This window comes from Oryzias melastigma, linkage group LG6 (assembly GCF_002922805.2).
Source record: "Oryzias melastigma strain HK-1 linkage group LG6, ASM292280v2, whole genome shotgun sequence".
Taxonomy (NCBI): Eukaryota; Metazoa; Chordata; class Actinopteri; order Beloniformes; family Adrianichthyidae; genus Oryzias; species Oryzias melastigma.
The window spans coordinates 9,700,912-9,713,419 of NC_050517.1; positions in this window are offsets into that span (position 1 = coordinate 9,700,912).

Below are 12,508 nucleotides of genomic sequence, written 5' to 3' on the forward strand. Positions count from 1 at the left end.
GTTATTTTTGATACATTAGAACATATGGAATATATCTGGATACTTATTTTAGCTTTGTCCCAGGGCATTACTAACACTTTAAGAGTAATAAAATCCAATTTATCGATTTACCCTCTCTGGGTTTTTGTGACTCCTCATATTCAGTTTGATTTATTTTTGCCAAATGTAATACTACTATGAATAATGACATTAAATCCAATTGTTTTACATTATCTTAGCTTTTGTGTTTTTTATAGTAATTAGGAAATCAACAATTAATACAAATATTCATAAAATTCTTAAATACGGACAAAATAAACCATATTTTTTATGATCTTGAAACAATTTTTTGCTTTTATTTAACACAGAGAAATAGGCATTCTTAACTCTTCGTGCCACAGGACAGCAAACAATTCTTAGTTTGGTAAATTTTAATTTTGAACAGTGAAAACTTTACAGCCCTTTATCTAAAGAACTTAAAGGCATTTGGAGAAAAGAAAACACAGTGTTCCTGACTACTTAAAAATGGTATTACACTGGATTAAAGCAGTGGGGTGAAATAAATTAGCAAGTAGCACAAGTCAGTGCTTCACTGGGAGCTGGTCAGAACCGTTGAGCTTCAGAGTACATTAAGACTCCAGACTTCCAGACAGCCTGGAGGCACAGCTATGAACCTGACAGCAGAGGAGCACTTAGGGTCGCTGAATATACAGCAGCCCCAGTCATAAGCCATGCCCAACATGCTGCCAACATGTCATTGGCTGAAAGGTCCTCAGTTTAAGACACACCATCAAATGACTGCAGCTAAAAATAAGAAGCTGTGCACTGAAAGCACAAAATATACATTCACAGCTCATGTTCTAAAGACTGTGAATAATAAGTCTCACCCACTGAGTGAAACAAAAATCAACCCCATGTTCATAAACAAATGTTTTACCATTGGTGAATTTAAAATGGTGACTACAGAAAAGCAATCTCTCTGTTCTATTAAAAAAGAAAAGCAATATTTTTTGTGTTTTATGCCTTTTATTTTGTACTTGTAATGCTGTTATTGCCCCTCCCACTTCACAACAACCCAGTGGTCAGCTTATTTGGTCTGGGAGCTTGCCCAAGTCTAAAAATGGGACAGAGTGCCTCCCTGCTTGGCACTCAACATTATGGGTTGAATTGGGGGGTTAAATCTCCAAATGGTACCTGAGTGCAGCTGTTCCTCACAGCTCACTCAGGGGATGGGTCAAATGGAGAGAATGATTTTCACACACTCTGGCGTGTGAGTAGAAGCACTTCGACTTTACACTTGGTTTTCTTGTGACTCATCTTTTCCGTCCTTTACTACTGTTTTGTGGAACTTTTTGGATTTTCTATTTTTTTTTTTTTTTGCACAGAAGCAATTTGAGTTTGGACATTTTTCAACGTCACAGCTAAAGTTAAGCAATTCTCCATGTGCTCCACTAGAAAACAACAGCAAAAGTTGTATTTATTAAAAATGTTAAAAGGGTAACACAATGTCTTGTTGTCCTTTATCCTTAGTGGAGTGCAGTAATGCAGCATCCCCCCCTCCATTTTAGTCAAAAACAGGATTGGTTGCAGTGTTAGTCACCATCTGCACAATAGTCTAATAACCTAAATACATCTTCCCTTCATTTACAATAGATCTTATAAAATGATATTTAATGCACACATGTTTACACCTTTATCGATTCACAAGATTTTCAGAAAAACAATTGTTCCATTTGTTCTAGATACACTGCTCACAAAATTAAGGAACACCTTTTTTATGGGCCTAAAAAATTGAATTAAACCTGTCGGATTATTTTCTTGTTGGTTAAGCAGCTGAGGGCCTCGTTACTCAATTTCAGTTGTATTTTATGGAATTAACAACAGGTGCACTTCAGTGGAAACGATAAGAAAACCCTCCAAACAGGACTGGTGTTACATGTGGAGGTCATTTCAAGTTTCTCCCTCTAGATCTTTTTGGCTGGTTTTCCACTCGTGCTGACTTTGCCTTGATAATTATCTCTACTGGCAGTATGAGGTGATTCCTTAACCCTACAGAAGTTGCACAGGTTGTCCAACTTCTCCAGGATGGCAAATCCACACGTGCTGCAGCAAGAAGGTTTAATGTGTCTCCCAGCACAATCTCCAGAACATGGAGGAGATTTCAGGAGACTGGTGGTTATTCTGGGAGAGCTGGATAGGGCCGTAGAAGGTCCTCAACTCCTCAGCAGGACCGATACCTGCTCCTTTGTGCAAGGCGGAACAGGCTGAGCACTGCTCATGCCCTACAGAATGACCTCCAGAGGGCCACTGGTGTGAATATCTCTACCCAAACAATCAGGAACCGACTTCATGAAGGTGGCCTGAGGGCCTCACATCATGTAGTGGGCCCTGTGCTCACTGCCCGGCAACGTGGAGCTCCACTGGCATTTGCTCAAGAACAACAGAATTGGCAAGTCCACCACTGGCGCCCTGTACTTTTCACAGTCGAGAGCAGGTTCACCCTGAGCACCTGTGATATGCGTGAAAGAGTCTGGAGAAGACAAGGAGAACGTTATGCTGCCTGCAATGGGGTTTAACATGACAGGTTTGGTGGGGGGTCATTGATGGTCTGGGGAGGCATATCCATAGAGGGACGCACAGACCTCTACTGCCTAGGAAATGGTGCTCTGACTGCCATAAGGTATCCAGATGAAATCCTTGTACCCATTGTCAGGTGCAGTAGGTCCTGGTTTCCTCCTAATGCACGACAATGTCCGGCCTCACGTTGCAAGAATATACAGGCAGTATCTGGAGGATGGAGGAATTGAAACAATTGAATGGCCTTCACGATCCCCTGAATTAAACCCAGTAGAACATCTCTAAGGTCTGCTGTCAAACACTTACACTTTTACACATGTGTGTTAGCTCTGACTTTTTTTGGTCAGTTCGATCTCTATATCTGGGAATTTTTTACAGTCACAGTGTTCAACAGATGTGGATTGACGCTTAACCAAGTGACAAGGATGATGTATGTTTATATTTTTTCCTCTGTGAACTCAAATATTATATATATATTTGTGTGGTTCTAAATATGTTTAAGATGTTTTTACTCACTTCTTTGGGTTTCCCACAAAAGTATTCCTTTTGCATCCTATCCAAGGTATCTGCAAATTAGTCAATAGGATCATTTAGTAACTTCTAAGTCAGCTAATAGCGATTTGTCTTACTTAGGAATGGGCTAATGCACAACCTACTTCCGCATTCGGTATATGACTGCTCAGTCATTTCCGGTCGGGGCAGTGAGCTCTTGTTTATGTGGAAATAGAGGAGTATTTGGACTTAAAAGATTTTTTTTTTTTTGGAGCTACAAAGAGTCACTATAAACGATGTTAGTCGCATTGTTTGTTTTTCTAGCAAAATACTCCAAAATAAAAATGCAAAAAGGATTTACATTGTATTTGTCGTCCTACATAGCAAACTTTGAATGTAACTTGCACATATTTACGTGCGACCAGCTCAAAAGCTGATGGAAATTCATGTTGGTGACACATAATATGTGCAGGGAAGATGCAGATCGCTGCATTGTTTCATGTATTTTATGTGAAAATGCTGTTACTGGTAGCAGTATTTAATGAAATCCTGTTAGCTTTCTCGCAACTAGAGCGCAGCTACGGGCGTAATCGTGAACCCTTTGCAGTATTTTGAAATTTACATACAAATACTGTTGTCATTTTTCATTTCAGCTAATGCTAACTAGCATAAACAACGCGTCTAATTATCGCTGTCTTTATCTGTTTGACCTGTTAGTTGTGTTTCAATTACTCCACATCAGAGTGTTAATATATTTGTTTAAATGTAATGTTCAGTGTCAGGTAGAAGCAGTCTGAGATGTAATTCCTTTCCTAAAACTTCTCAACAGAGGCGAGGTTACCGTTAGCGCATGCTGCTATCGCTCCATGAAAAAGGAAGGGGCAGCCTATCATCAGCTGATAGTAGGATCAGTGGTCTGAAAGTCACTTCAAAGGTTCTGTTGAACATGTTTTAAATCCTCCAACATAGCCATGTTTCATCTCAAGAAGTCACATGATCACACAGCACATGATAGCGTTATTTGAGTACTAGGTGTTTGGTGTTTCAGGAAGGTAAACTTCCTGAAACTACTACTCTCAAATACCATTCTCTGTGCACTTGTTGGTGCTGGGGGCTCCTGTGGTTGTCCTACCTACTCTGGTGGAACCAGTACCGTTAGAGTACCAGTTTGTCAACCTCACATGGGTTGGGGACCCCTAATTAGTGTATGCACTTTTTTCCCTGTCTGTGGCCTGGTACCAAGCAGCCCACAGACTGGCACCAGTTTGCGGCTTGGAGGATGGGGACCCCTGATTTAAAGGGAACAGCCAACACGTAAAAAAAAAAACAAAACAGTTTTTTGACGTGCTGATACTGTTCGGAGTCAATATTGGTTCATTTTGAACAATCTCATTTATTCACGTAAAATTCATCCAGGACATCATTAAACAAAAATTCAACCACTGTGACTCAGAGATTGATACCTAGTACAGAACAGTATATATTGTATATATATCTTGCAAGATACTCAAGCGTAACTTAAATGTGTACAAACAAACAAGTGAACAAGGATTAATGGCAAACCCGTTCAGATTTTAGTTTCATTACATTCATCTCACTGTTGTTTTAATGTATTGTTTTTATTTTGATAAATGGATTTTCTTAACATTAAGCTCGATTTACTGCTTTGAATTAACTGGATCTATTCTTCCCTTAAAGGCCAATGGAACACCAAATAATCCCTATGTAGCGCTAACCTGTGGTAGTGAGTCTCCTCTGCATTGGTGTTGCCAGTTAAACATTTCTTATTTTACTAAGTTTAGTGTAAAACATTACTCTGGTAGATTCATCTCTAAGTACACTTTTCTCTTTTTGACTATTCCCATCAGTTGTGTCACTTAGTGGATTTTTGTCTCTTATGGACTCTAGAATGCCCTCATAGCTCATGTCAGTTTTATGCAGGACTCTGTCTGCTATAAGCTGCATTACTTTGTCTTGTCTATAGTTTGGTTCTCCCTCATCTGTCTGTGTTTGCCTTTTCACACTTGACTTGCCAACAAATTTAACATTTCTTTATCTCTGAGTCAGGATGATAAACCAAATAGCTCTGCTCTTATCGTGAGCAACAAAAAAATCCCCAGCTGCATTTGAAATCAACCTTTACCTTGTCCTGTTAAAATGCATAACGAAGACTTATCTGTCAGCTTTGGGTAAGCTGTCCTTCCTGTTTGCTTATTAGACATCTGTTCTGTGCTGTGATGGCCATTTGGACAGAGTTGTGTCATCTTTCTTCATAAACGTTTACCATTAAAAAGAAAAAAATAAATACAAAAGGAACTTCAAATACATAAAATTGAAACGGTAAAAAGTGAAACAAAAGAAGAAACGGTAGAAAAGGTAGGAACTGTGGGACATTACTGATTGAATGATGACTCCAACCAAAGTGATGCTGGATATGCTTTGTACTAATCATATACGTTTATAGTTATGGAACATTGAAGATGCATATGAAAAAATCTAAACATCAAAACACTTTACTGGCTTGTTAATGTGTTTTGTTTTAAGCATTTCATTTTGATTTCTGGAAATTACTTTTTGTTTCCAAAACAATTTGTTTTTCTTTTCTTTTTTATTTTTTCTTTTTGCTTCCGGAATTTTGTTTTGGTTTATTAAACTTTAATTTGCACTTCAGGGCCACCACACTTTAAAAGCTTTCTGCAGATATGCAGCACTTTACTATTTCAAAATATTGCATATCAAAGCTGTTTTTCTCAGCTTTAGAATCCATTGGAATTACAAAAGTAGCTCAAAATGCTTCACATAAAAAATTTTCTCAAATAAAAGTCCAAAAAGCAAGACAAAAAGAAAAATAACAAAATACACACAATGCCCCCACACTCACACACAACAAAATAAAACATAACATGGGACAATCAAGTAAATTGCACCAGCAGTCATAAAGTTACAGTATTTCAAACTGTGTGTTATTTCCTGTTTTGTGGTGACATCTCTCGTGTTACAGGATTAAAAAGAGAAAACAAGAGACCGCTTTACTCAAATAATGTTTATTATGTCGAAAGAAAGTGCTCTTCCTTTTTCAGTGCATTGGCCATCAAAAGTAAAAGAAATGTTCTGCCTTTTTGCCAATAAACCCAATTTTGTTCTAAAAGGTTAACATTACTTATAAAGCAATTTCATTTACAGAATAACTTTCTGGTGATCCACAAGGCTCTATTTTTGGGACCTTTACAATTAATTTTATATCAGTTGCCATTGCAGCATGCATTGAGCTCTTTTAATGAGATTTCTTATCATTTTTATGCTGATGATATTCAGCTTTATCTGACTTCAGGATGTTTTTAGAACACAGATTTTACGCAGGTGTCTGGATTGGGTCAAGAGTTGGATGAGCGACAACTTTCTCCAACAAAATGAAGTATTTGTGCTCCTGACAAATACTACCTCCAGGTAGTCTAGTGGCTTGGTCCACTTGCATCTTTTGTCAGGCCTTCTGTCGGAAACCTTGGTTGGGGTAACCCTAGACCCAGTTTTATCTCTTGACTCTCATGTTGCTGCACTTGTTCGTTCTTCTTTTATCATTTAAAAAAACATTGCTAAACTGAGTCCAGTCCTAGTTCTGAGATGGAGATGCTCATACTTGCTTTTTATTTCTTTATTTCTTTGCAACATCTTCACATGTCTCAGTAAAAAATCTTGAGAACGGCTTCAGGTTTTTCAGAACGCTGCTTAAAGGTTTTTAACCAAAACTTCTGAGTATTGCAGCTCAAATATTGAGCTGGAATTTATTGAAGCCAGGACACAGTTGGAAGATATTCCGTTTTCTGCATCTAAAATGATAGTTTTTTGCTGATCACCGCTAGCTCCATGGAGAAATAGGGTGTTGGTGTTAGCCAAGAAGACTCTTCCTGAAAGGGGCTGTTTCACTCTCTGACATCAGATCGTGAGGACTAGCTTGTTTTAGTGGGTATGGGAGGGGCTGCTGTTGAGAGCGTAAGTTTTTAGAGGATTACTCAGAAATGCATGAACGGATCAAAGTAGCGCTTTAGAATTCTTTATAGTGAGAAATCAACAGTATAACACACTTAAAATCTCAAAAAGTTGATTTTTCATGGCATGATCCCTTTAAGAAAAAGTTAAGTGATGGTTCATACTGTGGAATGAACAACAGTTTACAAATAGCATAACTTGCCATACAAATTAATGCTAAAATTACTACAGTCTTGATAGGTTAGCAGGTAATGTCCCTGCATGAAGCTAACTGTTCTCCTAAAAGTAAAAATATCTAGCTCAGTGGCCTTGTGGTAGAGTGTCCATCCTGAGACTGGAAGGTTGTGAGTTCAAATCCAGGCCAAATCATACCAAAGACTCTAAAAATGAACCCAGTGCCTCCCTGCTTGATACTCAGCATTAAGGGGTTGGATTTGGAGGTTAAACCACCAAATGGTTCATAAGCGCAGCTGTGTCTGCAGCTCACCACTCCCCCAGGGGATGGGTTAAATGCAGAGAACACATTTCACAAACCCAGCTGCATGACAACTGATGGGACTTGAACTTTATCTTGTGATATGATGAAATAAACAACACACTTCTTAGCTTTGTGTTTCAGTCCTGTGCTGTTGATCAGGAAAACTTCCAGGTTTGCCTTTAACTGGGTGACACCTTTGCATTGAATTCAATTTGCTAATTTCATGCTGTGTGCCCGCGGTTTGAACATTTCATTGAAGTTTTTAAATTGTGTCATGTTGTTAATAATGTGTGATGTAGCTCCAGTATTGACCATCAAGCCTTTCTCCTTAATTTTGCACACAGGCTGCTGCTAGATTTTGATGTCTGTGTCCTTGATCCTGGAGGTGTAATCTCCTTTGCTGCTCCAGATCCATTGCTGCTTTCATTAGTGATTCTTCTCGCTTCAATTTGTTTTTGTGTGTCATTGTGTGTTACTCTTATAATGGCAGCAGCAGATATTCTTTCTGTGTGCTTTTGCATGGTGGCCCTTCAGTCCACACTTCAAACAGACTATTTTGACATAACAATTGTCTCTGCTCCGTGCACTTGATTCACTGTTCATTCACTGATATTACCTCACATTCAATTATATTGTTTCTGGATTTAGCTGCAGATAACTTTTACAATTGTATTTTATAATATTTGCTTCTGTTGTTGACTATTGAAGCACCATGGTGTGAAGTCAGTTCTATTTAATCCTTGTTTGTGTTAGCATAGAGGCGGTGCTGGCAGCATAGACTCATCCTGAAAGGGGATGTTCTCATTTTGTGACATCAGCATGTGAGGACCTGCTCGTTTTTGTGGGTTGGGAGGGGCTGCTGCTCAGAGCACACGTTATTAGAGGAATAAACAGAAATGTGTAAATGGATCAAAACGTGCTTTGGGGTTGTTTGTAGTGAGGAATGAACATTATAATACACTCAAAAGTTCAAAAAGTTGATTTCACATGATATAGGACCTTTAGACAGTTTTATAATGGTTATGTTGTTTTTCTCCCAACAAAGTCTAGCAAATCAATCCAACTAATTACTGTGACATGTTACTTTTTCTTGTAACCAATGTAAGTCATTGGCAGGAAACCTTCTGTTTGTAGTTTTTCACTGATTATATGTTTGGTAATATAGGTATTACAATAGAATAACTGCCCATAGTATAATTATTCAAAGAAAGGAACCAAATTATAGATTTTTTTTTAAAGAATATAATGAAGTATTTTTTCCCCTCATCAATCTCATTTAGCTTTTATTTTTTTTAATGAATTTTGACCCTAAAACAATGTAACTTTTTTTCTTCTTAAAGCCAATATCCTCGTGTCCTGTTGATGTAGGCAAAGAATATAAACTTTTATAATATTTTATTAAACACTATTAAGATATTCTGTCAGTAGTTTGCTCATAATTTACAATGCGCTCGATGCAGGAAAGTCAATTATAGAGCTGACAGTTACTTGGCAACAAGGCACCTATAAGTGCCATTGTGTGCCTTATAGAGTAGTTTTCACAATATTAAGTTTAACATAAAAACCTGTTTTTTTTTTTGTTTGTTTGTTTGTTTGTTTTTCTCAGGAAACAAAGAATGAACTGTATTGTCTTGATTGCATGGACAAAGGTTTCAAAATCATTGTGTTCTGCTTCAGGTACAGAGTGTGCAGATAACATTTATATTAAAATAAAAAAAAACATAATAATATTTGCAGCAGCAACAGGTGTAACGATGAGTAAGTGCCAAAGTAAGAATGTCACAGCAATCTTTTAAATTGTCAGACAAAAATAGCACCTCAGTAATTTTTGACTCAGTCAGGACTTTTGTGAAGTGGAATGCTTCCATCTTTAAGTTTTCTGGCTTGATGACTTTGGCCAGTTATGGAGTTGGTTTGCCTAGGTGTCACGAAGAGGCTGAGGCGTTCGGATCCACGTGCAACCTTCTTTATTTTACGAGAAGAAATGAAATACAGAATGGCTGTAGGTGCAGACAGTGAGTTCCTATGGGGTAAGACGGAAGTGAGGTTACACACCGAGGAGTGGGACGAGGGCAGGTTAAATAATGGGGGACTGATAGGTAAATGAAAACAGGTGAGGGAAGCTCCAGGTGAGGACTGGGGAAAGGTGAGGGGAGAGCTCCCTCTGGTGGCAGAGGGAGGGGAGCTCCAGGCTAATCCTGACAGAGCCCCCCCCCATGAGCGGCTCCGGAAGCGAGGGGGGGACCCAGATGAAGCCGAGATGGTCGATTCGGTGGAAGGCCGGGTGGCCGGTGAGGCAGGTGCGGCGGCGGGCCGAGGGGCCAGACGAGGCAGGCGCCGCCGAGGGACCAGGCGAGGCAGGCGTTGCCGAGGGACCAGGCGAGGCAGGCGTCGCCGAGGGACCAGGCGAGGCAGGCGCAGCCGGGCCAGAGAACGGCCAGGAGGCCGACGGGGCAGGAGCAGTCGATCCGGAGAACGGCCAGTAGGCCGACGAGGCAGGAGCAGCCAATCCGGAGGACGGCCAGGAGGCCGACGGGGCAGGAGCAGCCGAGCCGGAGAACGGCCATGGAGCCGACGGGGCGGAGGCAGTCGAGCCGGAGGGCGGCCGGGAAGCCGACGGGACGGAGGCAGCTGATCCGGAGGGCGGTCGGGAAGCCGACGGGACGGAGGTAGCTGATCCGGAGGGCGGCCAGGAAGCCGACGGGGCGGAGGCAGCCGATCCGGAGGGCGGCCAGGAAGCCGACGGGGCGGAGGCAGCCGATCCGGAGGACGGCCAAGGAGCCGACGGGGCAGGTGCAGTCGATCCGGAGGGCGGTCAGGGAGCCGACGGGGCGGGTGCAGTCGGTCCGGAGGACGGCCAGGGGGCTGACGAGGCGGACGCAGCCGATCCGGAGAACGACCAGGGAGCCATCGGGGCAGGTGCAGCCGATCCGGAGGCCGGCCAGGGAGTCGACGGGGCGGGCGCAGCCTATCCGGAGGACGACCAGGGAACCGATGGGGCAGGTGCAGCCGATCCGGAGTACGGCCAGGGGATCGACGGGGCAGGTGCAGCCGATCCGGAGGCCGGCCAGGGAGTCGACGGGGCGGGCGCAGCCTATCCGGAGGACGGCCAGGGAACCGATGGGGCAGGTGCAGCCGATCCGGAGTACGGCCAGGGGATCGACGTGAGTCACTTGACGAGAGTCCAGAGGCGGCCGGCGAGGACACGGGAGCGGCCGGCAAGGACACAGAGACGACCGGCGAGAGTTCAAACGCGGCCGACGAGAGCTCGAAGGCGGCCGGCGCAGAGCCAGTGGCGGCCGGCGAGAGTCCCGAAACGGCCGGTGAGGGTCCAGAGGCGACCGGCGCAGAGTCAACGGCGGCCGGCGAGAACACGGATACGGCCGGCGAGAGCTCCAAGACGGCCGGCGAGGACACGAAGGCGGCCGGCGAGAGCTCCGAGGCGGCCGGCGAGGACACGAAGGCGGCCGGCGAGAGTCCAGAGGCGGCCCGCGAGAGCCCGAGGGCAGCTGGCGAGGACACGAGAACGGCCGGCGAGGACACGAAGGCGGCCGGCGGGCACACAGGAACGGCCGGCGGGCAGACAGGAACGGCCGGCGGGCAGACAGGAACGGCCGGCGGGCAGACAGGAAAAGACCAGCAGCCCTCAGGTGGCGTCGGATCCGGGACCCCCAGCGGAGCAAGACGTGATGCGCCCGGGACCACCAGCGGAGCGCGGCGGCGGCCTCCTCTCTTCGGGACCGGAGGAGAGGATGCGCGCGCCTCTGCGGCAGCCCTGGAACGCTCTGCCTCCTGGCAATAGCGCTCCAGGCGGGCCATGTCCCGCTCCACCGGATCCCAGAAGAGAAGCTCTTCCTCCGGGGCGTCCATGGCTTCCTCGACCTGGTTGCTGGATCCTGGCGTTGGTGTAACCTTCTGTCACGAAGAGGCTGAGGCGTTCGGATCCACGTGCAACCTTCTTTATTTTACGAGAAGAAATGAAATACAGAATGGCTGTAGGTGCAGACAGTGAGTTCCTATGGGGTAAGACGGAAGTGAGGTTACACACCGAGGAGTGGGACGAGGGCAGGTTAAATAATGGGGGACTGATAGGTAAATGAAAACAGGTGAGGGAAGCTCCAGGTGAGGACTGGGGAAAGGTGAGGGGAGAGCTCCCTCTGGTGGCAGAGGGAGGGGAGCTCCAGGCTAATCCTGACACTAGGACACGGGTCTGCCACCTGTGGCTACAGCCACATGTGGCTCTTTTACCCCTCCATTGTGGCTCTATTGATAAAGTAAGGGTTACAAAATTATCATTGTTAATTTAGATTAGTTACATTTATAAAATAAACTACAGGTAAGTCGGGCTGCAACGGTGGTGCAGTGGTTAGCGCTCTTGCCTCACAGCGAGAAGGCCCCGGCTCGACTCCCGGCTGGGACCTTTCTGTGTGGAGTTTGCATGTTCTCCCCGTGCATGCGTGGGTTTTCACCGGGGACTCCGGCTTCCTCCCACCATCCAAAAACATGCTTCATAGGTTGATTGGTGACTCTAAATTGCCCCTAGGTGTGAATGTGAGAGTGTATGTGTATGTATGTATGTATGTATGTATGTGTGTGTGATTGAGGCCCTGCGACAGACTGGCGACCTGTCCAGGGTGTACCCCGCCTTCGCCCATCAGTAGCCAGGATAGGCTCCAGCACCCCCACGACCCTGAAAGGGAAGAAGCGGACAAGAAGATGGATGGATGGACTACAGATAAGTCAAGATTTTTACATCCCTGCTGACCCGAAGAGACCTTCAGATTTCCAATACAATGCAAACTTTGTTAAAAAGTCTGATCTTTCATGAGTTTAAAGAACATATTATCTTATGCTGCAAAAGAATGGTTAGCAACTGTCCATAGCTACACTGGAATTATCCTATTTGGCACAGGGTGTCTTATTTTGAAAGGAAATCATACAAGATTCTGTGAGAAGTCAAAAAACAATGTCACATTTAGAGCTGCTAGTTTCCCT